This window comes from Myotis myotis, unplaced genomic scaffold, assembly GCF_014108235.1.
Source record: "Myotis myotis isolate mMyoMyo1 unplaced genomic scaffold, mMyoMyo1.p scaffold_m19_p_1, whole genome shotgun sequence".
NCBI lineage: Eukaryota > Metazoa > Chordata > Mammalia > Chiroptera > Vespertilionidae > Myotis > Myotis myotis.
Window position 1 is genome coordinate 94,524,790 of NW_023416313.1, and position 25,064 is coordinate 94,549,853.

General features: G+C 40.3%; 1 pseudogene; it reads right to left on the reverse strand.

The window, feature by feature from the left end:
* Positions 1-980: 980 nt before the first annotated feature.
* LOC118666311 lies at positions 981-23,308 on the reverse strand (annotated as a pseudogene).
* Between the last annotated feature and the right edge of the window lie 1,756 nt (positions 23,309-25,064).

Below are 25,064 nucleotides of genomic sequence, written 5' to 3' on the forward strand. Positions count from 1 at the left end.
GAAGAAACAAGATGATGCAAAGTGGAGGTCTCCCAGGGGAGGAAGGAGAGGATGGTATTTGAGACATGGGTATAGTGGTCCATGGATATTAGGAAGGATGGCTTGTCATCCAAGACTGAAAGAAAGATGGAATCTCTACAAGGAACAAATATTTGCCATTTGACCTGCATTTAAAATAGGACGCATGTGTGTTTTTAAGTAAACTTGGCTGCTCTGGCTTTGGTAGCTAATGACTGCTGCCACTTGTTATTCCTTTGGGCAAAAGTCTGGATCCTTCCCTTAGTCATTCACATGCAACACTATTTAAAAATATTTCTACTTTTTAAGAAATTAAGGGAGAAATAACGAATGTGTGAAAAGGAATATAAGTATTGTATTGTTTAAGTCTACACCCTAATAAATCCCAATCATGGGTATTTTACCTATCCACCTGCTGGATTTCAATACGTAATGAGTAAGTCCTGTATTTAGTTTCCTGCCCCAGTTAATCCTGCTTCTCCTGCCATTTTCAGGCCCAGATTCAGGCTGTTACATTTGCTTATATTAGTCAATTTCTGACCAAAGTTCCTCTCACTAAGAAATATGAAGTCGGGATAATGGATGTCATCTTGCTCCTTATTGCCATTTCTAATCCTGGTAAGGAAAACAAATCAATGAGACTAGAGGGAAAGAATTGTGTGTGCATTTTCTGAGCCAGAAGTGTGTCTTCTTTATCTTTATATCCTCATTATCCATTTAATAAATATTTATTAAGAATACACTATTTTCTGGGCAAAATGCCATAGGCTAGGGATGAGGGTATAAATACACAGAGCTTTTAGTATAATGGGAGAGACATATATCAAGTAGCCACACAAATATATATATGTAATTAAATATATATATATATATATATATATATATATTACATACATATTATTACAAAATGTAGTACATGCTCTGAAAGAAAAATGAAGAGTTATATGAGATACTTAAAAGAATTAGCTGACTGAATTCCTGGAATAGGAGGTACCTCTCTGGGAGAGCTCTGAGACCTGAAGGAGGAGTAGGAGTACAGGCAAAGTGTGAGGCAAAGAGCATTCTGGGTAGAAGGAACAGCCACTGAGAAGGACCTGAGGCAGGAAAGCTTTATCATCTCTGGGAAATAAAAAAAAAAAGTAGAAAATCTAGTGAGAAAAGAAAAGCTTGAAGAGATAGACACTGTTAACCACCATGCTGTTGTCTTCGTCTGACTTTTTGTTTGTTTGTTTTGTTTGTTCATTTGTTGTTTTCAGTTTTATATCCTACATATAAGTGAAGTCATTCAGTTCTTTATTTTTTTTTCCTTCTGATTTATTTCACTTAGCTTATACTAGTCAATTTCAGACTGATGGATGATATTTTCAAGGTCCATCCATGTTGTCTCAAATGGCAGTATTTCATCTTTTCTTATGGCTGAGTATTATTCCATGATATATGTATACCATATCTCCTTTAGAAATGTGTTAATTTTAAAATATTTAAGGATTTTTTGGATGTAGGTCTATATTGTTATTTTTAAAACAACTTTATTGACATATAATTTACATATAAATTGTACCCATTTAAAATGTAAAATTAAAAGCTTTGATATATTCACATTGTATATATCAGAATTGTATAACTGTCCTCACATTCTAATTTTAGAAGATTTCATCACTCCTCAAAGAATCATTAGCAGTCACTCCCCATTCCTCCCCAGCCTCCCTTCCTACCTCTGTAGCCTAAAACAACCACTAATCTACTTTCTTTCTGTCCAGATTTGCTTGTTTTATACATTTCATATAAATGAAATAATATAATACATGGTCTTTGTGACTGGTTTCTTTCATGTAACATAAAAAGAAAAAGTGAAGTGATGAAAACTACAGAGATGAAAAGGGAATTGGCCATTAGTGGCCTACCTATATCCCCTTGGCCTTGTTTTCTCTATATCTCTTCTCTGTGAACCTGTGATTTCTGTGGATACCTGTGACACTGGCCTGGAGTCTTTTTTTTTTTTTTTTTTTTTTTTAAACCAATGCAGTATGCTTAGCCCACAATCAGATCAAGTGAGAAGTGTCAGGGTGTTTGTGCTAATGCTCCTTAAAAACAGCCTACAACCAGTGACAGACAGGAAGTTGTGAATAAATACCCTCACTTCTTTTTCCTATTAGTTGAGGAAACTCTGAGACATGTTCTACAATGTCCTAAAGATTTCCCCAGTAAGTTTTAGCTCCCTGCCCACAGTGGTGACTTGCTTAGTAATGTTATTGGATTCCTTCCCTTTTGTGTCTTACTTCCCCACTCCTCTACTAGTGTTTCCTGGAATTGCCTCTCAAATAAATTGCTTATACTTATGAGTCTGCTTCTAAGGAATGCAAACCATGCCTCATAATTTAGGAACAAATTGAGAGCCAAAACAACTCCACTACAAAACCATTTAAAAATCAGTTTGTAGATTAAAAAACAAAAAGACAAATAAATCAAATTTAAAAGAAGAAATTTGGAGGGCAAAGACTAATTAGAATAAAGGTAATTGATGTCCTGGAATTAGACAAATGGATCAGAAATTGTATTTAAAAACCAGTAGAAGATCATTTCCCTGATTAAATGGAATTAATCTAGAACATCTTGTTCCTGGGGGAAAAAATTGATGTAGGAATAGCTATACTGAGATATATCCTAGTGTTGTTGTTTTTTTAATTTTGCTGATTAAGACAAAATTCTTTACCTATCCAGGCAAATACTAATTATTTACCAGGAAAAAAATACGGATAGTCTCAGACTTTTCTAAGAATTATTCAATGTCTGCAAAGTGCTGAGAAAAAGAAGATCAGATTCAAAAGTGTTTTTCTCAGTCAAGCTGACATTTAAATATAAAAACAATCTCAATTATAAACAAACCAATGTCCTATATGACCTTTTTGAAAAAATAAGAAAAATTAAAGTCAATAAACTAAGAAGTAAAGGAAGAAGCCACAATAAAAAGACTGGTGACAAGAATTCAATTAATTTAAATACAGATTGAGACTAAGCAATTATGGAAAATGTGGTCACAAAATATTGATGTTATAAGCCTTGACAATGTGAAAAAATGGTAGCATAACAATAGAAATCAAGCATGGAGGGGGAAGGAGGAAGTGGAAAGAAGTTCATTTGTGATCATTTTCTGATATTCCTCTGTAGCTGGGGCTCAACAGATGTAGTCTGAAGTTGCTAAATCAAGAATTGGAGAGTTAATGATAGTAAATAAAGCTATAATGATTGTAGCAAAACAAAATGCCCCAAACTGATAATAAACCTTCCAAATTATCTAAAGAAACACATACAAACACACACTTGTAAAACCAAATATAGAAAAGACCATACATATAACAATTGATAGTAATATAAAGCTTATAACATGGATTAATAAATACTACACATATCTCTTATATATATAAATGAGAATAAGTTCATCCATTACAAAAGGCTATAGAATAGATTTAAAAAACTCACAAAAATCTAACTATGCATTTAAAAGAATGAAATACAGTACAACTGCAAAAAAGAGGTGATTCTTTGATGAGAGCATAACAGACAACCAGATAAACCACCAGCTAGCGTAATAATCAAATTACAGGAAAAATGTACAAAATTAGAAATAAAAAGGGAAAATAACTGTTAATATAAAGGAAATTTAAAAAATTAAAAGATCTTAAAAATACATTTGAAAATATAAGTGATAAATATTGAATAGAAGCAAAGACAGATAAATCTAAACAGACAAATAACAGTGGAAGCAATTATAAAAGTTATTGCGGATCTTCTTCCTTAAAATCTCTAAACCTATATGGTTTTACTGTTAATTATTTAAAACTAGAGGCCCAGTGCACGAATTCGTGCACTGGTGGGGTATGGCTGACCCAGCCCCAATCGGGGTGGATTGGGGCTGGGCCTGTTGGGAGAAGGAGATGGCGGGAGGTTGGCCAGCTGGCTTGCCCCAATCAGGGCCGGGCTGACTGGGGGGAGAGCGAGGGTGATTGGCCAGCCATTGGGCCCCGCCCCGAATGGGGTGGGGGGACCAATCGGGGGTCAGCAGCTGGGGTAGGGGCTGGGGGAGGTTGGCTGGCCAACCCCACCCCCGATTGGTGAAGGGGGTCCAACTGGGGGCAGAGCTGTCTGGGGGAAGGGGCAGCAGGCCAATTAGGGTGGTGGGGGCCCACCGGGGGTGGGGCCAGCCAGGGAGAGGGGTTACAGGCAGTTACCCAGCTGGCCTTGCCCCTGATTGGGGTCAGGAGAGCCGATATGGGTAGGGCTGGGTGGGAAGAGGGGCTGCAGGAGGTTGGCCAGCTGGCCCCACCCCCTATTTGGGTAAGGGGCAATTAGGGGCAGGGCCAGCTGGGGAGAGGGGCCACATGCCAATTGGGGTGGTGGGGGCCCATCAGGGAAGGGGCTGGCTGGGGGGAGGGGCTTCAGGAGGTTGGACAGTCAGCCCTGCCCCCTATTGGGATGGGGGGCAATCAGGGGCAGGACCAGCCGGGAGGAGGGGCTGCAGGCCGACCGCAATGTGGTGAGTCAATCAGGGGTAAGGCCAGCAGGGGGGAAGGGCTGTGGGGGGGTTGGCCGGCTGCCCTGCCCTCGATTGGAGTGGCAGAGGCCCATCAGGGGTGGGGCTGGCCAGGGGGAAGGGGGCTGGCCACGGGCCCCACCCCTTGATCAGGCCAGTTTGCTGGCTGCAGTGGGCATCATAGTGACTGGTTGTTCCAGTCATTACGGCATTCCGGTTGCTGGCTTTTTATATATATAGACTAGAGGCCCAGTGCACGAAATTTGTGCATGGAGGGGGGGTCCCTTCAGCCCAGCCTGCACCCTCTCCAATCCGGGACCCCTCAGGGGATGTCTGACTGCCAGTTTAGGCCCGATCCTCTCACAATCTGGGACTGCTGGCTCTTAACTGCTCACCTGCCTGCCTGCCTGATTGCCCCTACTGGTCCCACTGCCAGCCTGATCACCTCTAACTGCCTCTGCCTGCTGGCCTGGTTGCCCCTAACTGCCCCCCATCCCCCACCAGCATGGTTGCCCCTTACTGCCCCCCCCCCTGCTGGCCTGGTCACCCCAACTGCCCCCCCCCAACAGCTTGGTCACCCCTCACAGGCCCCCCTGCTGGCCTGGTCACCCCACATAGCCAGTTGTTCAGTCGTTTGGTTGTCCCTCACTAACCCCCCTGCCGGCCTTGTCACCCCACTCAGCCTGTTCGGTTGTCCGTTCGGTTGCGATGGCCCCTGGCTCTTTATATATATAGATAGTTATGAAACAGATAAGTTGGATAGAATTTAAACTGTGGCAAAACACCAAAAAGGGAAATTTTTCAAATTGTATTTATGAAGAATGTCTAACACTGATATAAAAACTTGATAAGAAAAGGCCAACCCATTTACCAACATTTATGTATAAACCTAATAAAACAATGGCAGTTGTAGTTCAGCAGTTCTTAAGAAAATATGCCAATTTGGTTCCTTTCTGGACTTATTTGACTCACAAATCGTTCAAGAGTGTTTTGTTTAATTTCCACATATTTGTGAATTTTCTGGTTTTTCTTTTGTTGTTGATTTCTAATTTCATTTCACTGTGATCAGAAAAGATACATTGCATGCTTTCAGTCTTTCTAAATTTACTAAGACATTATGGCCTAACATACGGTCTATCCTGGAGAGTGTTCCATGTCCCTTGGGAAAAAAATGTATAATCTGCTATTGTTGGGTGGAGTGTTCTGTATAGATAAATTATCTAGCTAGCTAACTAGCTAGCTATTCACCAATCCACTCCCATCCCATCTTTCTATCTACCATACTATGGGAACTTTATACCTATCAAGCCCATGGCCTAGAGGTTCAGGTGGCTGGTTTGCATCATCACTCAGATCTATGCTCAAATATAACCTCAGAGAAGTTCTCTCTGACCACAGTGTCTAACATTGTACCACACCTCACCACATCCTTTCACTCTCTATCTTGTTTCCTGGTTTGTTTTCTGCTGAGCATTATCACAATCTGAAATTATATTATTTATTTGATTCTTGTTTGTTCTCTGTCCTCTCCCAGCAGAATATAAGCTCAATGAAAGCAGAGACTTTGCTTTGTTCACAGCAAGAGCTTAACAGTTGATGAATATATTTAACATTTTTAAAATATCATCTGCTCTTCAAAATAGCACACTATTTTTACTTAAATAAATTTGTTTATATGGTTTTTCATGCTGGGAGATTTGAGAGGCTATTCTCATGCCTGTATAATTTTTCTGTACTTTTTCCTCTGCTTAAATTACTACTTCTTAATTTCATAAAAACTTTTTATTCTTGGCTGTGTTGGGAATTGAAAGTTGGATCATCTAGATCAGATTACACAATATACTTTATAATTTTAAAGTTATATGCTAAGTAAAAAATTACACTATTTGCAAGTTTGGCTAATTGAAATGACTGTTCTCTCCAAGATTATGTGCTTTTTAATGTTATATTTTAATAAGTTATAAAAAATAAAATTATTTACTGTTTTTACTTTGTCTCTTACTATCTTTAACATTCCTTTTCTTTCCTATATCAATGTCCCTTTCTCTTTGTCCATTCTCCCAGAGTTGCTTATATTCTCATATGCTTTGAGTCTCAGATACAACCACACATTGCACTTGATTCAGCATCTTGCTCCTCTTTTCTGTCTCTGTGCCGGTCCCTGACAATATTTTAGAATCTATTTTAAAGTTAGACTAGTGTTTAAGAAACACGAAAGTGAAAGTGGTTGTTAAATACAACCTGGGGTTAAACCACTGCTTTATTTCTACTTTCTCTCTGGGCGCATTGGTTTTTGTTGGTAATGAAAAGTAATTACTGTAAGGAGTAGATATGGTCCCCACGTCCTGGAAAGAATAGAAAGAGAACTCTCCCATTTAAAAGTGGGATTGTGCTCGAAACAATTTTTACTGCAGTTTTTAATCCTGCCCTTCTCGAAGCTCACCTTTTTACTCTAGGAAGTCTTCTCTTTTGCCTGGATCCTTTAAGAAATTGTCATCTATATCACACATTCTAGGAAATTGTACTTTTGTAATTGTTTCATGTTGTAGTACTGTTTCCCTTTCCACCCTGAATAGTGTAAGCTTCTTGAATACATGACCATGCTTTATCTAGAAAACAAATAAGCAACTATTTAAATAGTACTGTGACTCTAGGTTATATATCCTGTAGGATTAGACTTTTAAATGATGTGTTAATGATCTGGTTTGTGGTTAGGTTGTCTAGTCATTAGCTACAATTTCAGTTTCCTGGATTTTAAGTTAGTAGATAGAAAAGAAACATTCTTTATGAGGCATTGTCATTTCATCAGTGTAATTTTATGCTCCTTTTTTCTATTGACTGATAGAATCTGTTTAATTATTGATTTTTAATAATGTGATAAGCACCTATGACCCCCACTACCCAAAACAAAAGCCAGGACCAACACCTACATCTAATGCCTGCTCTTCATCAACCTGTTCCCCACCTCTTCCCATCTTAGGTCATAGAGAAGTAGAGAACGGTATCCAGCATTTTACAGATGATGAAACTGAGACTTCGGGAAGTTGAGTTTTTCAGATCACACAGTAAATGGGCCATCTGGGATCCAGACCTAGGTGTGTTAATTCTGACACCAAGCTTCTAAACTGCTCATATAGTCTCCCAATTATTTGTCTGCAGGATGGCAGGGAAGTGCTGTTTAATAAAATAAGCAGATCCTGGGATTTAAATCTTAGGAGAGAGAATAATCACTGAAGAGGATAATGGTCCATCTCTAGCCTTGAGTTTTGTTTTGTTTTCTTATTCATTTGTTTTCTTTACCCAGCCCTCTCTAGGTTAGTTCACAGTTCAGCTGTCCTAAGGCTGGACATACTATAGTTGGTTCAGGTTTCAAAAATCAAACCGAAGGAGATATGATGAGGACAGCATTATGGAAATTGCTTAGGTGTGGAAGAGACTTTTTCTAAATGACCACCTTGTTACAAATGGCAGTAATGTCAATAGAAAGGCCTTGTTTGTCCACTGTAGAAAGAACCCTCGTTTGGTCTTCAATTAATGGTGGTTAATGTGCAGTCTGCTGTTCTCTAGAAGAATATATAAAACAGACTTATACTTGGTTGTTTTACCCTGCTAACATAGTGAATTACAGATGAGAGCACACACAGACACACACACACACACACACACACACACACACACACACACACACACTTTTCTCCTGTAATTCTATTCTACATAGAAATGCAAAGTTAAAGACAGACTAATTACTATTGTCTTAAGAAACCCCATAGAATGATGTGTGCCCAGATACCCAGAAGAGTATCAATAAAAGTGAAAGGTGTATCCACTGGACATCACAGGGGTTTGTCCTCAGATAATTTTTCTTTTTTTTTAATTTAATGGAGAAGAATATATATATATATATATATATATATATATATATATATATATATATATACACATATATATATATATGTATGTATATGTAAAGGCTAATGTGCAAAGTGTCCCCATGGGAGTTTGACCGGGAGACTGGGAGTTCTATTGCTCACTATGCTCGCTATGACACGCACTGACAACCAGGGGGCAGCGCGGAACAAAGGAAGGCCCCAGCAGGCAACCAGTAGCCAAGGAAGGAAGGCCCCTGCCAGCCCTGATCGCCAGCCATGCCTAGGGACCCTACCTGTGCACAAATTTCATGCACCGAGCCTCTAGTGTAAAACATGATGTTGGAAAATTGTAGAATGATTGATCCTTAACAATAGACTTAAACTAGAAAGAAAGAGTGACTAATTGGGTATCAAGGGTGTGTGATGAGTGAGGAAGTCATTATTATAACAAAGAGAGGAAAAGATCCCTATTAATAATGCCAAGTGGGTGAAGCACCAAGATGAAGATATTAGATTATCAAGTACTTAGAGCTCTTCACAGTGATAAGATTAAGGTAAATAATCAGACTCATAAGAGAAATAATATTACTACAATAAAGCCTGTCAACAACTTATCTGGGGTGCTTTACCTGATTCCCAATTGTAATTTGGTGGAGTTTTTTATTTGTACTAACCAACTTAATCATCTCCAGTACTTAAAAAATAAGGGAAATTGCTCAAAATTATGGCTCATACATTCTATTTGTGTTGTTCATCACACATAGCCTGGAACACAATCACATGGTATATTTAGTTCTTATTTGGCTGATACTATATACTATGTTCTAAAAACTTGAACATTCGTAGATATTATTGCTTTTATTTCAGTGATACAAATCTATATATTCCACTTGGCTGAACTGACTACTTATGGAGTACAAATGCTCAGTATATTCAAACTTCATAATATTTTTGTCTCTGGAATTTAAAAATGTAGAAAGAGTTCCCTGCTTTTTTCCAAATTGAATTCCTTTTTTTTTTTTTTTTTCAAATGGAAAGACTCTCTGACTAATTAGATAAGGAACCAATACAGCCCTGAGCAGATGTCAATTGATTGAGCACCTCATATATATTATACACAGGACCAGGCACTGAGCACAGGAGTAGAGGAGAGAAGATCTATTTCATGCCCTCGGGCTTCAGTAGAACTTGGGATCTATTCTATGTCTTTTTCAAGCATCATTTCTCTTCTAAACTGTATAACATTTCAACTCTTCCAAGGATGGTACATAACTACTCCCATTCTAGATGCTTAGGAGGGAAGTTATTTCATTATTTACAATGGAAGCTTTAGGGTATTAGGAATTAATTCTGCCTTTCACCTTGGTTAAGAAAAGCTGGTGGATTGGGGAGATATAAATATTAAATAAATATGTACACAAGTATTAAATTATAATTGTGAAAAGACATTGTGAGAGACTTTGCCAATAGGTAGACCCTTGGCCAAATCCATGATTAAGTAGGACAGCCTTTCACTCAGACAAGTCTCCTAGTTAAATTCTTTAATTTTAAAAATTTGGTATTATATCTGGAAAGTATCACCAAACCCAAGGTAACCTACATGTTTTTGTATGTTATCTTCTAGGAATTTTATAGTTTTGCATTGTACATTTAGGTCTATAATCCATTTTTAGTAATTTTTGTAAAAGGGGTAAGCTCTTCTAAATCCCTTTTTTGGATGTGGATGTCCAGTTGTTCCAGCAATATTATTAAAAAAGACTATCTTTTAAACTTTGAATTGCTTTTCTTTGTCAAAGATCAGTTGATTAGTTTTCTGGGTTTATTTCTAGATGCTCTATTCTGTTTTATTGGTTTATTTGTCCATACTTTTACCAAAACTACACTGTCTTGATGATCACAGCTTTATGGTACGTCTTAAGTCAGGTAGTGTCAGTCCTCCAACTTTGTTCTTCTCTTTCAATGGTGTGTTGGCTATATCAGGTCTTTTGTCTTTCCATATGAATTTTAGAATCAGTTTGTTGATATCTGCAAAATAACTTGCTGGAATTTTTATTAGGATTGCATTGAACCTATAAATCAAGGTGAAAAAAAGAAGAACTGATATCTTAATAATACTAAGTCTTCCTACCCATGTGTATTAAATATCCATTTATTTAGGTCTTCTTTGATTTTTTTTCATCAGCATTTTGTAGTTTTCCTTATATAGATCTTGCACATATTTTGTTAGATTTATACCAAAGTATTTCATTTTTTTTGTTGTGAATATAAATGGTATGTTTTTTTATGTCAAATTTCAATTGTTCATTGCTGGTATATAGAAAGCAATTTGCATTTGTATATAAACCTTGTATCCTGCAACCTTGCTATAATCACTTACTTCAATGAGCCTTTTTTGGTTGTTGTTGAATCTGGGATTTTCTACATAAACTAGGGGCCCAGTGCATGAATTTGTGCACCTTGAAAAGAACTGTGGGCTGCAAAGCTGTGGTGGGCACAAGGGCAGGTCTCGGCCCATCCTCCGTGCCCCCACCTGGCCCCTCCCACCACAGTCCCTGGTCCCCTGTCTGCTGGCAGCCCTGCTTCCCCCTGTCACTGCTCCCGTGCGTTGATGGTGCTGGCCCTGCTCGCACCCGCTGACGGCATGGAGTGATTGGGGCCCATTGCCCCTCAGGAGCAGGGGGCAGTGGAGAAGCCCTGAGAGGCGATCAGGGCCAGCAGCGGGTGTGAATGGGGCCAGCGCTGGCAGCAGATGTGGGCACCGGCAGCAGGTGTGAGTGCCCGGCGGGACTGCGATGCGCAGGAGCAAAGAATTTTCAGTAACCACCAGAGGCTCGCCCCTATGACAGTGACTGGTGCCCCGCCTTGGTCTGGCGCCCCCGCTCACCTATTCCACGATCCCGCCATGGCAGATGCCCACCATGTTCCACGCACCTGCTACCTAGTGGTCAGCGCATGTCATAGCGACCAGTTGTTTGGTTGTTCAGTTGTTCCATCATTCGGTCTATTTGTATATTAGGGTTTTATATATAGATAGATATAGATATAGATATAGATATAGATATAGATATAGATATAGATATAGATATAGATATAGATATAGATATAGATATAGATATAGATATAGATATAGATATTGGTATAGGTATATAGCTATATCATATCTTCTGCAAACAGACATATTTTATGCCTTCTTTCTCAGTATGAAAATCTTTTATTTCCTTTCCATGTCTTATTGCATTAGCTAGACCTTCCAGTACAATTCTGAAAGGGAGTGGTGAAAGGGGGCATTCTTATTTTTGTTGTTAGTGGTATAACGTCTAGTTTCATACCGTTAAGCATGACGTTTGTGGTCAATTTTTTACAGATCTTCTTTAGCAATTTGAGAAATCCCCTATTTTTAATTTGCTCAAAGTTTTTTTTATCATAAATGAGTGTTGGGTTTTGTCAGGTGCTTTTTTTGTGTCTATTGATATGATGATGTGAATTTTCTTTTTAGCTTGTCGATGTGATGGACTACATTCATTGATTTTCAAACCTTGAACCAGCTTTGCATACTTGTGATAAATTGCACTTGGTTAAGATGTATAATTTTTTTAACAAATGGTTAGAATTTATTTGATAATATTTTGTTGAAGATTTTTGCATTGATATTCATGAGAGATATTAGTCTGTAATTTCCTTTTCTTGTTATGTCTTTGTCTGGTTTGGGCATTAGGATAATGCTGGCCACATAGAATGAGTTAAGAAGTATTCCCTCTGCTTCAATTTTCTGGAAGAGATTATGGAAAATTGGAATAATTTACTCCTTCAATGTTTTGAGGAATTCACCAGTGAACTCATCTGGATCTGGTACTTTCTGATTTGTCAGGCCATTGATTATTAATTCAATTTCATTAATAGGTATTTGCCTATTCAGAGTATCTATTTTTCCTTGTATGAGTTTTGGTTTCATCATTCAAGGTTTTGATCCATTTCATCTATGTTATCAAATTTGTGGCCATATAATTGTTCATAATATTTTTAATTATATTTTTTAGTTCACAGTTCATATATTTAGAAACAGTAATAGTTGTCATGATTATTTTATTTTCTATCTCTGTTAAGAGTGGCTCTAAAGCCAAAGCCGGTTTGGCTCAGTGGATAGAGTGTCGGCCTGCGGACTGAAAGGTCCCAGGTTCGATTCCGGTCAAGGGCATGTACCTGGGTTGTGGGCACATCCCCAGTGGGGGGTGTGCAGGAGGCAGCTGATAGATGTTTCTCTCTCATCGATGTTTCTAACTCTCTATCTCTCTCCCTTTCTCTCTGTAAAAAATCAATAAAATATATTAAAAAAAAAAAAAAGAGTGGCTCTAAAAACAGCCTAATGGCCCTAGCCTGTTTGGCTCAGTGGATAGAGCGTCAGCCTGTGGACTGAAGGGTCCCAGGTTCAATTCCGGTCAAAGGCATGTACATAGAATGAGTTAAGAAGTATTCCCTCTGCTTCAACTTTCTGGAAGAGATTATGGAGAATTGGAATAATTTACTCCTTCAATGTTTTGAGGAATTCACCAAAATGGTGGTTGGGGGCACATCCCCAGTAGGGGGTGTGCAGGAGGCAACTGATCGATGTTTCTAACTCTCTATCCCTCTCCCTTCCTCTCTATAAAAAAATCAATAAAATCTATTTTTTAAAAAAAACAGCCTAATGATTCACATAACTAGATAAGCAAATCAAGCTTTATAAACTTATAACAAATATTAAGTTGCTGGCATTGAAAAGCTGGGTTTGGATATAGACAAGTATGCTGTTTGCTTTAAATCTTTGAGTACCTTGGCTTTTAATATTTTATTCTTATATTCAAGCAGAAAGTGCATGACTTCATTTCATACAATAAACTGATCTAAGAGTGGAAAATTTGTAGAGATGAAGGAAATTCCAAGTTTTTGTGTGTGCATAAATAGCTTTGTATAATAAATATGCAGCCATTAAAACATTATATAGGGACAGTACAATTTAAAACTTCAACTTCTGATTACAGATTACCAAATCTAATCCTTCTCATTATTATCATTAATGGCATAATTTATTTGCTTTGAGGTAAATATGATCTCATTATACTGTACACTATATTAAGGATGACATACCAATATCAATCAAGAAGGTGAAACAAACATGTAATAAAGTCCAATGAAATAAATTCAGCTCTGTGAAACTATGTTTTATGTTTGCTGACACATTTTTGTTTATGACCAATATCATCTTTAGTTCAGCATGTGTGTCATACTAACTGGAATTTAATTCACAAGTGTTATTTTTATTGGGTTTTCAAATTTGGAATGCTTTTGATCCAAAAGAGATATCTATGCCTTAAACACACACACACACACACACACACACACACACACACACACACACACACACACGCATTCCTTCCTTCTGCTTTATAGTACGTATTAATACAGTCTCTCATTTCCTCGTATTGTGTTTTAATTGGAAGCACTTCATAGCCAAGGTCTGTATTGCCCATTATTGTGTGTGTTTCTTGAATGTGAAGGTGGTGCAAAACTGTTTCTGAGGGGTAAAGTATACATCAGAGCGAAGTCTGGCAGCAAAGTTAGCAATACTTTTTGAAAAATAAGCACCCAACATGTTCTGCGCTGGGTTAGTACTCTTAGCTGGGTGGCTGTGATAAGTCTTTTTCTTTGAAATTGCTAGAACAAACTTCTGACTGATTGAACTGGTGATGTAATGAAGAACTCCATGCAGTGCCATAGGGAAGATGAAGGAGAGAAGAGGAAGTGGTCATTTGCTATGAGGCACTCCCATGCCTATCACTCTTCCAATCCCTTCTTTAACACATTCCAAAATTCCAGCATTATCTTGAATCACCTCACTCTGTACTGTTTCGATTAGACTTGCTGAATGAAAAGGCATTGTCACCATATGTTAGCCTAACCTTATTGCCAGGTCCTGGCAAATAGTGATTTTCAAGGTGAATGGAACATCACTAAGCAGTAATGTGTGGGAATACTCCACAGAGGAAGCCAACAAGCTGGAGGCATTTCACTTCACAATGATTTCAGTAGAAAGTGTTTTACTATTTGTTTAGGATTTCATTTACTAGTATGTGAAACCTCCCTTGGTAAAGGTGTGAATTCATTGATTATTCCCTATGCTCCAAGTGTGACTCCCTGGACAATAAGTGTACTTCCCATTCCTATTTTAAAAAGTCTTTATTGCCCTGACCGGTTTGGCTCAGTGGATGGAGCGTCGGCCTGTGGACTCAAGGGTCCCGGGTTCGATTCCAGTCAAGGGCATGTACCTTGGTTGCGGGCACATCCCCAGTGGGGAGTGTGCAGGAGGCAGCTGATCGATGTTTCTCTCATCGATGTTTCTAACTCCCTCTCCCTCTCCCTTCCTCTCTGTAAAAAATCAATAAAATATATTTAAAAAAAATAAAAAGTCTTTATTATTCAGATTATTACAGATGTCCTTCCTTCCCCCCCCCCCTTACCCCCCTTCACCCCGTTCCTGCCCTGCCCCGGCCTTTGCACCCCATTGTTTGTGTCCATAGGTAATGCACATATCCATACAAGATCTTTGTTTAATTTCTTCCCACCCCCACCCTCCTTACCTCTGAGAATCATCAGTCTGCTCCATGTCAATGCCTCTGATTCTATTTTATTCATCAGTTTATTCTATTCATTGGATTTCTTATTCATTTATTTTTATTTTTAGATTCAACTGTTGATAGGTATGTTTTTTTGTAGTTCATATTTTGTAGTTCATATTTTTTATCTTTTTCTTTTTCTTCTTCCTCTTCTTAAAGAATGCCCCTTAACATTTCATGTAAAACTATTTTGGTGGTGAAGAACTTCTTTAGCTTTTTTTTGTCTGCGAAGCTTTTTATCTGACCTTCAATTCTAAATGGGTAGAGTAATCTTGGTTGTAGGTCCTTGTTATTCATCACTTTGAATATTTCTTGCCACTCCCTTCTGGCCTGCAGAGTTTCTGTTGAGAAATCAGCTGACAGTCATATGGGCATTCCCTTCTAGGTAACTAACTGCTGCTTTTAAGATTCTCTCTTTATCTTTTGCCCTTGGCATTTTAATTATGATGTGTCTTGGTGTGGTCCTCTTTGGATTCCTCTTTTTTGGAACTCTCTGTGCTTCCTGGACTTGTAAGTCTATTTCTTTCACCAGGTAGGGGAAGTTTTCTGTCATTATTTCTTCAAATAGGTTTTCAATATCTTGCTCTCTCTCATCTTCTGGGACCCCTATAATGTGAACGTTGGTATGCTTGAAGTTGTCCCAGAGGTTCCTTACACTACGTTCATATTTTTGGGTTCTTATTTCATTTTGCTCTTCTGGTTGGGTGTTTTTTGCTTCCTCATATTTCAAATCGTTGATTTGATTCTCAGAATCCTATACTCTTCTGTTGAATCCCTGTATACTGTTCTTTATTTCAGTCAGTGTATGCTTAATTTCTGACTGATCCTTTTTCATTTTTTTGGCATTCTCACTAAGACCCTTGAAAGTCTCACCAAGTCCCTTGGTGGTTTCTAAAAAATTCTTGAGTAACCTTATAATCATGGTTTTGAACTCTATATCTAGGAGTTTGCTTTTTTCCATTTCTTTAATTTGTGACATGTTTCTTTGTCTCCACATTTTGGCTGCTTCCCTGTGTTTGTTTCTATGTACTGGGTAGAGCTGCTATGTCTCCATGAGTTGGTAGAGTGGCTTTGTGTTGTAGGTTTTCTATAGGCTCAGTGGCTTAGCCTCCCCAGTGACCTGAGCTAGGAACTCTAGGTGCACCCCTTTGTGCACTGTGAGCATAGTCTTATTATAATTGATCCTTGATTGCTGTTGGTGTCACTGGGAGGAGTTGACCTCCAGGCCAGTCGGCTGTGAGGACTAACTGCGACTACAGTGGGAGAGCTGCTATGCAGGAGACACCCCTATGTCTTGCTTCAGTAGGGCTATGGTACTCACTGATTCTGCCCCTTGAGTGTTTCACTTATGGATGTGTAGAGTTGTAATCTTGTGTAGTCTGACACTGAACACTGGTACACTGGCTCTTGGGTATCCAGGGAGGTGCAAAGTCAGCCACTGCCTGGGGCCACCCAGCAGGAGCTACAGAGAGATTTGCAGATTCCTGCTGTTTGTATCAGGTTTGGAAGTGCCCAGACCAGACCCAGCTATGAAGCAAGGCAGGCTGATGCTGGTGCTGGGTCTAGGGCCTTTTATTGATAGGTTTGGGGCTCCCTGACCCAGCTGCAGCTTGTTTGAGAGATTTTAGCCTGAGCAAGGACAGGCCATTCATATGCAAAAGCTGCTACACACAGCTTGGGTGCAGTTGTAAATTGGATGAGGTGGGGTCTTAGGGAATTACCAGGATGGAGCAAACAGAAATGGCCACCAGTCAGCCCTGCCGCTGGGCAGGTTCTATCCAGCATAAAAACAATGATCCCTGTGAGCACTTTTGTCTCGGAGGAAGCTGCCCCTGACTTCCTGCCCCAATGCCAGACAATCCAGTTTCTCTTCGTATGTGTCTATTTTTCCCAGAGCCTCACCCTGGTGCTGGAGCTCAGAGGAAGTGGGATCTTGTAAGTTCAGTTCATGGTGCTAGCCTTTAAAGAGGAACAGCTGGGTCACCAGAAGCCTCTGAGTCACTGAGCCCCAATCTGCACTGGTTTTTATAGCCCATAGTTATGGGGATTTCTTTTCCCAGCTCCGGGACCCTGTGCTGGGGGTCTGGTGTGGGGGACTCCTTACTCCTCCGGGCAGTCTCTGCAGAGACGATTTCCCAATTATAAAAGCAGCACATGTGGGTGCTGGACCAGCCTGTTCAGCTCCTCCGCACCTCCTACCAGTCTCAGTGTGCTTTCTTCTTTACTTTTTTAGTTGTAGGACTTTCATTCAGCCAGCTTTCCAGTGATTCTGGATTATTGTCGTTCTGTATTTTAATTGTAATTTTGATGTGGTTGTGGAAGGTGGCGAGTTCAAGTGTTTACCCATGTGGCTATCTTCCTTTCTCCCCCTGTAATTCTTATCTTTGTTCCTTCATAGTAAATTTCCCTCCACCCCTTTGATATCTTTTAAGATTTTCTCTTCACCTTTGATTTTTCTGCAGTTTGAATATAATATGCCAAGGTATGGATATTTTGGTATTTATCCTGGTTGGTGCTATCTGAACATCCTATATCTGTAGTTTGTAAGCTCTCAGTTATTATTGCTTGGAATATTTCTTCTGTTTTCTGGGCTCCTTCTTCTCCTTCGTATTCCCATTATGTATATACTAGTGGCCAGGTGCACAGAATTCATGCATGGGGGAAGGGGTTTCCCTCAGCCCAACCTGCACCCTCTCCAATCTGGGACCCCTCAAGGGATGTCCGACTACCGGTCTAGGTCTGATCCCAGGCCTAAACCGGCAGTCGGACATCCCTCTCACAATCCAGGACTACTGGCTCCTAACCACTCACCTGCTTGCCTGCCTGATTGCCCCTAACCACTCTGCCTGCCGGCCTGCTTGCCCCAACTGCCCCTTCCCACCGGCCTGCTTGCTCCCAAGTACCACCCCCCCACACCAGCCTGATCTCCCTCAACTTCCCCCCCTGCCAGCCTGCTCACCCCAACTGGCCCCTCCTGCTGCCCTGCTCACTCCCAACTGCCCTCCAGCCAGCCTGATCACCCACAACTGCCATTCCATCCTGGCCTGATCACCCACAACTGTCCTCCCCTCTTGGCTCCTAACTGCCTCTACCTCGGCCCTGCCACCATGGCTTTGTCCAGAAAAACATCCGGAAGTTCTCCTGGAAGGTCTTCTGGTCTAATTAGCATATTACCCTTTTATTAGTATAGATAGAGGCCTGGTGCACAGGTGGGGGCCAGCTGGTTTGCCCCGAAGGGTTTTCTGGATCAGGGTGGGGGTTCCCTTGGGGAGCAGGGCGGCCTGGGCAAGGGGCCTGTGGTGATTTGCAGGTTGGCCACGCCCCCATTAGGGTGGGGGTCCCCACTGGGGATGGTGCCAGCCTGGGTGAAGGGCTGGGGTAGTTTGCAGGCCAGCCACGCCCCCATGGGGTAAGGGTCCCCACTGGGGAGGCGTGGCCAGCCTGGGTGAGGGGCTGAGGGCCATTTGCAGGCCCCTCCCTCGGTGGCCAGCCTGGGTGACCCAAGCCTTCTGTGCTCAGGCCAGCTCCTTCAGCGGCTGGCCAGGGCAAGTGGGAAACTTGGCTTCCTCCATCACAGGGGGTGACCCAAGCCTCCCGCCCGCTCTGGCTGGCTCTGTGACCGCTATCATCTTTGTCCCGCTAATTTGCATACTCAATCCTGATTGGCTGGTGGGCGTCATGAAGTGACAGTCAATTTACATATTTCTCTTTTATTAGTGTTGATTACACCTTTTGTAATTGTCCCACAGTTCTTGGATATTCTGTGCTTTCTTTTTCATTTGTTTTTCTCATTGCATTTCAATTTTGGAGGTTTCTATTAACATTTTTTTTCTGAGTTGTCTCTAGTTTTTTGATCCAAAGGCATTCTTGATTTCTGTTACAGTGCTTTTAGTTTCTAGCATTTCCTTTTTATTTTTTCTTTGACTTTCTAGCTGTATCCTTACATTAACCATCTGTTCTTTTCACTTTTTCCATTAGAACCCTTGGCATATTAACCTCAGTTGTTTTAAATTCACAGTCTGATTTCAACTTCTCTACCATACCTGAGTTTGGTTCTGATGCTTGCTCTGTCTCCTCAAACTATTTTTTTGGTGAAAGCTAGACATAATGTCCTAGATATAAAGAACTGTTGTAAACAGGTATTTAGGGTGAGATTTTATGTTTATTTGGCTACTGGTTAGGCTCTGTTTACTGCTTGCTGCAGCTGCAGATGTCAGAGGCAACATTTTCTCTGGTGCCTGATATTTTCCTTTGGTTTCCCTAGAAATTTCTTCCTAAATAAGATCTAAGACAGTGGTTCTCAACCTTGGCTGCACATTAGAATCACCTGGGAATATTTTTAAAATTCTGATTTCTGGGACTCATCCTCCGCATATTCTGTTTCTTTGTTATGGGGTGGGGCCACAACATTAGCAACAAAGAAACAGAATTTCTGGAGGATGAGGCCCAGAAATCAGGATTTTAAAAAGATTCCCAGGTGATTCTAATGTGCAGCCAAGGTTGAGAACCACTGATCTAAGATGTGCAGTTCTTGTTTTTTTCCTCTGTTATTATACAGGAGCCTGTTAGTGAGGCAGTAAGATACCGAGGAAGGAGAAACATGTTATAGTCTTAAGATTAGCTCTCAGCCGAAACCGGTTTGGCTCAGTGGATAGAGCGTCGGCCTGCGGACTGAAAGGTCCCAGGTTCGATTCCGGTCAAGGGCACGTACCTGGGTTGCAGGCATATCCCCAGTAGGAGATGTGCAGGAGGCAGCTGAACGATGTTTCTAACTCTCTATCTCTCTCCCTTCCTCTCTGTAAAAAATCAACAAAATATATTAAAAAAAAAAAAAAAAAGATTAGCTCTCAGCGTTTTAGTGAAACTGTGTCCTTGGAATGGAAACGTATGCTTCTTAGTTTTGGTTTGTTTTGCTTCCCCTGCAGGTGAGAGAGGAAAGTTAGAGTGGGCTGGGATTGAGCATTACCCTTCCCTACATGGCTTAAACTGCTGTGAAAAAATAGTTTCTATTTAGGGCAGGCCCTTGTTAGAAGAAGAAAAGAATTATCTGAACCTATTTTAAAGGGCTACTTTTCCCAGAAGCAAGCGGAGATCTTTTCCCAATTTTCCCAAGAGAGCCAGGTAAGGCTCTTGGAGGTAAAACTCAGAAAAGTGTGGAGACTCCCCCAAACTGGATTTCCCTGGAATTTTTATCTCTCAAACTTGTCCACATTGAGCCTCTAGCAGTTAATTAAACACAGGCTAAATTTTCCTATCCCGGTGCCGGTTCCTGTGGAAGCCCCTGCTCCTGGGCCTTCGTTTCAGGATGACGTGATTCTCTGTATCTATTTGTCTCTCGCTTCAGTTTTGGAGAGTGTGGTTTGCCTTGGGACCTCAGTTCTCTGGTGGATCTGAGAAGAATTGCTGATTTTTAATTTGTTCAGCTTTTTTTCTTACTGTGATGTCAGGAGTGATGATTTCCAATCTCCTTACATACTGGACTGAACACTGGAAATTCTTTGCTTTCATTTGTATGTGTTATATTATTTTAATTGTGCCTTATCCCTATTTTAAAGAGTTTAGAATGGCTGACAAAACATTGTGTGTGTATTATTTAAATTGCAATTAGATATTAAAGCTACAAAAAGAATGAAGCAAGAATGATGTTTAAATTGGTTATTATAGTTACTGTGCTTAAGCATTACACTGGACCAGGAATTACCTGAAAGCAATATCAAACAAGAGAAATATTATGGGTTACACAGCTATCTACCTGGCTGAGTAAATATGACAATTTTTGAGTAAAGACAATATTCTTCTGCTTCTAAATTCTAAAGTAAACTTACCACATGGAATAAACATGTGGAGCATTGAGCAACAGGCATATAGCAGGTAAATTTTTTGGCAACAGTCGACAGATACATGCTATTTTACATAGCCCTTTTTCATACTAACTTTAAGTAAAAACCAGCATAAATGTTTGACTCAGTGAAGGCAATTCCAAGAGGGTCAACATTAATATGCGCTCGAAATATACTGACACAACATGACATTAAACTAGAACCTTTACAACCTTAAGGAATGAGTGGATGGCTTGGGAGTCTATCTTTATTAAATATAACTTTTCTTAGTTTGGCTTTAGTAGTCATTGGGTGTTAGATGGGACCCAATAAATGACACCACCTTTGACCAACCACAATTGAAATTGACTGGAGCATAAAATGTATCAGTCAGCAGGTGGAGGTCCTACACATCACCTTTATTACTGATAGGGCTGGTTTTGGAAAATGTGGCCTCTAAGTGTAGGTAAGTGGACTTCCCACTCCTGAATCCCAGAAATAGACTGACAAATACACATGGTCTCAGGCAGCATTAGACCAGAAAGGCCCTCCTCAAAGGGCTTGGGAAGAGCAGGTTAGAATATCGGCTTTTTTCTCTCATGAAAGTATAGTAGTCCAGCTCATTCACACCCAGTTTCTTCTCCTTCCAAACTCCCCAGTCATGTTAGCTCATAAGGGCAGAGAGAAGCCAAGATGTTTTGTTATTAGGATTCTTCCACTAGGAAGGAAACATGGAAAGTGAAGTATTCATGGAAGTAGTAATATCTGGAAAGGTGATTCAAGTCTACTCTCTGGCAAAAGATTTAAAGCATTGACTGCTAATTAAAGACATACTCATAATATCACTGTGTATGTCATGTAAGTGGATTTCATATGACATTTGTGGATGTCATATCTGCATTTCTGTTATGAAAGTTGAGAGGCTCAAGCTATTGGTCAGATGGGGGGCTGCCCCACTTTGGCCTGTGCTGGGATCTGTGAATCAAACCAAAATCCTCCAAAAAAAAAAAGCATTGCAAGTGCCTGATTGAGATACCATACTTCTGTGCCCTAGTGATTTTGGCCCAGAAAACAATGCATTGTTTGCTTTTAGGGCTGGAGCAAAAGGTCAGTAAAACCAATTAAATGACAGATTTGAAGCAGTGTGAGCTCTTGGTATGAACATGGGGCTGCATTAGCTAAAAAAAAAATGTATTCCTCTTTCCTCACAGTGACTTCATGAATCAAGCAAAGAAGGAATTTAGAGTTCTAAAATAAAATTCACTTTTAGGGTGGTTGGAGGGTTTGTGCAAAAATACATTTTATTTTAAAGAGAAAGATGAGAAACCAAGATAATAGAAATACAGGATACACTTTTTTATTTGCTGCCAAAATATTTGATTTGTGTCATATTAAAGAGCTCAGTAACTTTATGGGTTAGGCTAATTAACCACAGGTCATTTAGTTTAGTGACATAACTATTCCACAAACAAGGGTTGAAAACTACGCACAGTACGTGGTCTGAGCTGCTTCAGAGTTGAACTTCAGCAGGGTTGCCCAGAGGAGAATTTCCACCTTTTGCAGTTTCCTTCAGCAGGTTCCACTGGGAGCTCAATACGAGCAGCTGAAAAGTGTAACTGCTATTTGTTACACTTGCTATTTGTTACACACTGAAAAGTGTAACTGCTAACTTCCATTTGTTTCAGCAACGGAATTTAATTATATACATAATTCACACATCTTTGATTGTTCTTTCTAAGCCCCTTTCAATATTGCTTTGGTTGCTAATTGCAGATTGCCTAGAGTGGAGGGGAATGAGATCTGCAAAGTAAACATTTATTATTTCTTTATTTAGTAAAGCTGCAGCTGATAAACACATCCAGTAATTAGAAGAGACTGTGTGCCATGGAAGAAGGAGATTTGGGTAATAATAATAATGTCATAAAGACAGCTAGAGTCACTATTATTATCCAGTTGTCCTCAGTATCCATGAGGGATTGGTCCTGCAGATACCAAAATTGGTGGATGCTCAAGTCTCTCATATAAAATGGCGTACTATTGCATATAACCAATGCACATCCTCCTACATAGTTTAAATCACCCCTCGTTACGTATCATGCCTAATAAAATGTAAATTATATGTAAATAGCTGTTATTGTTTAGGGAATAATGACAAGAAGAAAAGTTTGTACGTGTTCCAGATAGACACACCCATCATAGTCCTAACTACATAGTACACATCAGCAACATTACATTTAAAAAAATATTTTCAATCTGCAGTTGGTTGCATCTGTGGATGCAAAACCCACAGATACACAGGGATGACTGTACTTACTGGTCCATGATGAATTGATTTCTTGTTTCTTCACGTTTGTTGGGGGTGCCATAGTTATATTGTTTCAAATGAAACTGAGTGCTAAGTTCTTCAATAGGTGTATACATATTGTAAATGAGGGAAGAGAATTGGCAACTTCTAAAATTCAGTTATCTGTAAGTCCTACTTACTGCTTCCAAACTCAATTACCTAAAGCCAGATTTTATATCATTTACCTCCTAAAAAAAAACCTTTGATAGCTCTCTTTTATCCACGAAATAATAAACTTCTTTAAAGCAAGTTTGGGGAAAGAATTTAAAGTCTTCCATAATTTAGCCAGAGTTTATTTCTCCAGAGACTAAACACTATTATTAATTAGTGTCTAGTCATATTAATCTATGATAATTCCTCAAACCCTGCATGTTCTTTTTTTTTATAGCAAAGGTGGAAATTTATTGAAGAATAGATACAGACTCCCACATGAGGAGAGGGAAAGAGTCCCACAGAACTGACTCCCAAGTAGGGAGGGGGAAAAGGATCCCCTGCATGTTCTTTTTTATCTGATGTTATTTTTCTGTCAATTCTTTATGCAGTATAACATAGTGGATATAAGCAGAGTCTCTATGTTTCAAACATTGTTCTATTGCTTAGTTGTTGAATAATCTTGGACAAATTTAATCTATCAGTGCTTCAGTACATGCATCAATTAAATGGAGTTAATAATAATATTTATCTCATAGCATTGCCATGAGAATTAAGTGAAGTGCTGCATGGCGACTGTTTAGAACATTACTTGGCTCATAGTAAGCATGCAGAAAGTATTGGCTCTGATGAAGATGATGATGATGGTCATGGTGGTGGTGGTAATGAATGGAATGCCCTTCTCTAATATCTAGTTATTTAAAAATTTACTCAATTGAAATTCCACCTTCTCTAAGAAGACATTTTTCTCTTGCCATGTTGTTTTAATCCTTAAATTTTTATTTATTTATTTTTCAATCACAGTTGACATTCAATATTATTATATACTAGAGGCCTGATGCACGAACTTCCTGCAAAGGGCTCGGCCCTCATAGCCAAGGCTTCGTCCATAAGGTCATCCAGAAGGACATCTGGAAGGTAGTTTGGCTGCCCGGTCTAATTAGCATATTGTGCTTTTATTATTATATATTAGTTTTAGATATACAGCATAGCAATTAGACAATTATGTAATTTATAAAGTAATCTCTCCAATAATTCAAGTACCCACCTGGCACCATACATAGTTATTATATACTAGAGGCCCGGTGCACAAAAATTTGTGCACTCGGGGGGAGGGGGGGGATGGGTCCCTCAGCCCGGCCTGTGCCCTCTCGCAGTCTGGGACCCCTCAGGAGATAACGACCTGCTGGCTTAGGCCCGCTCCCGGGTGGCAGAGGGCAGGCCCAATCCCTAGGTGCAGCCCCTGGTTGGGCTCAGAGCAGGGCCGATTGGGGAGTTGGGGCGCCGCCCCCTGTCATGCGCAGAGCAGGGCGGATTGGGAGGTTGCGATGCCACCCTCAGTCACACTCAGGGTAGGGCCGATTGGGGGGTTGGGGCACCGCCCCCTGTCACACTCAAGGCAGGGTCGATGGGGAGGTTGCGGCACCACCCCCTGTCACGCACAGAGCAGGGCCAATCAGGGGGTTGGGGTGCTGCTCCCTGTCACACAAAGAGCAGGGCCATCAGGGGGTTGGGGTACCGCCACTGTCACACTCAGGGCAGGGCCAATGGGGAGGTTATGGCTCTACCCTGTCACACACAGAGCAGGGCCCATGGGGTGGGGGGGTGGGGGCGCTGCACCCTGTCACACACAGAGCCGCAGGGTGATCAGGGGGTTGGGGAGCTCATCCCTGTCACTCACAG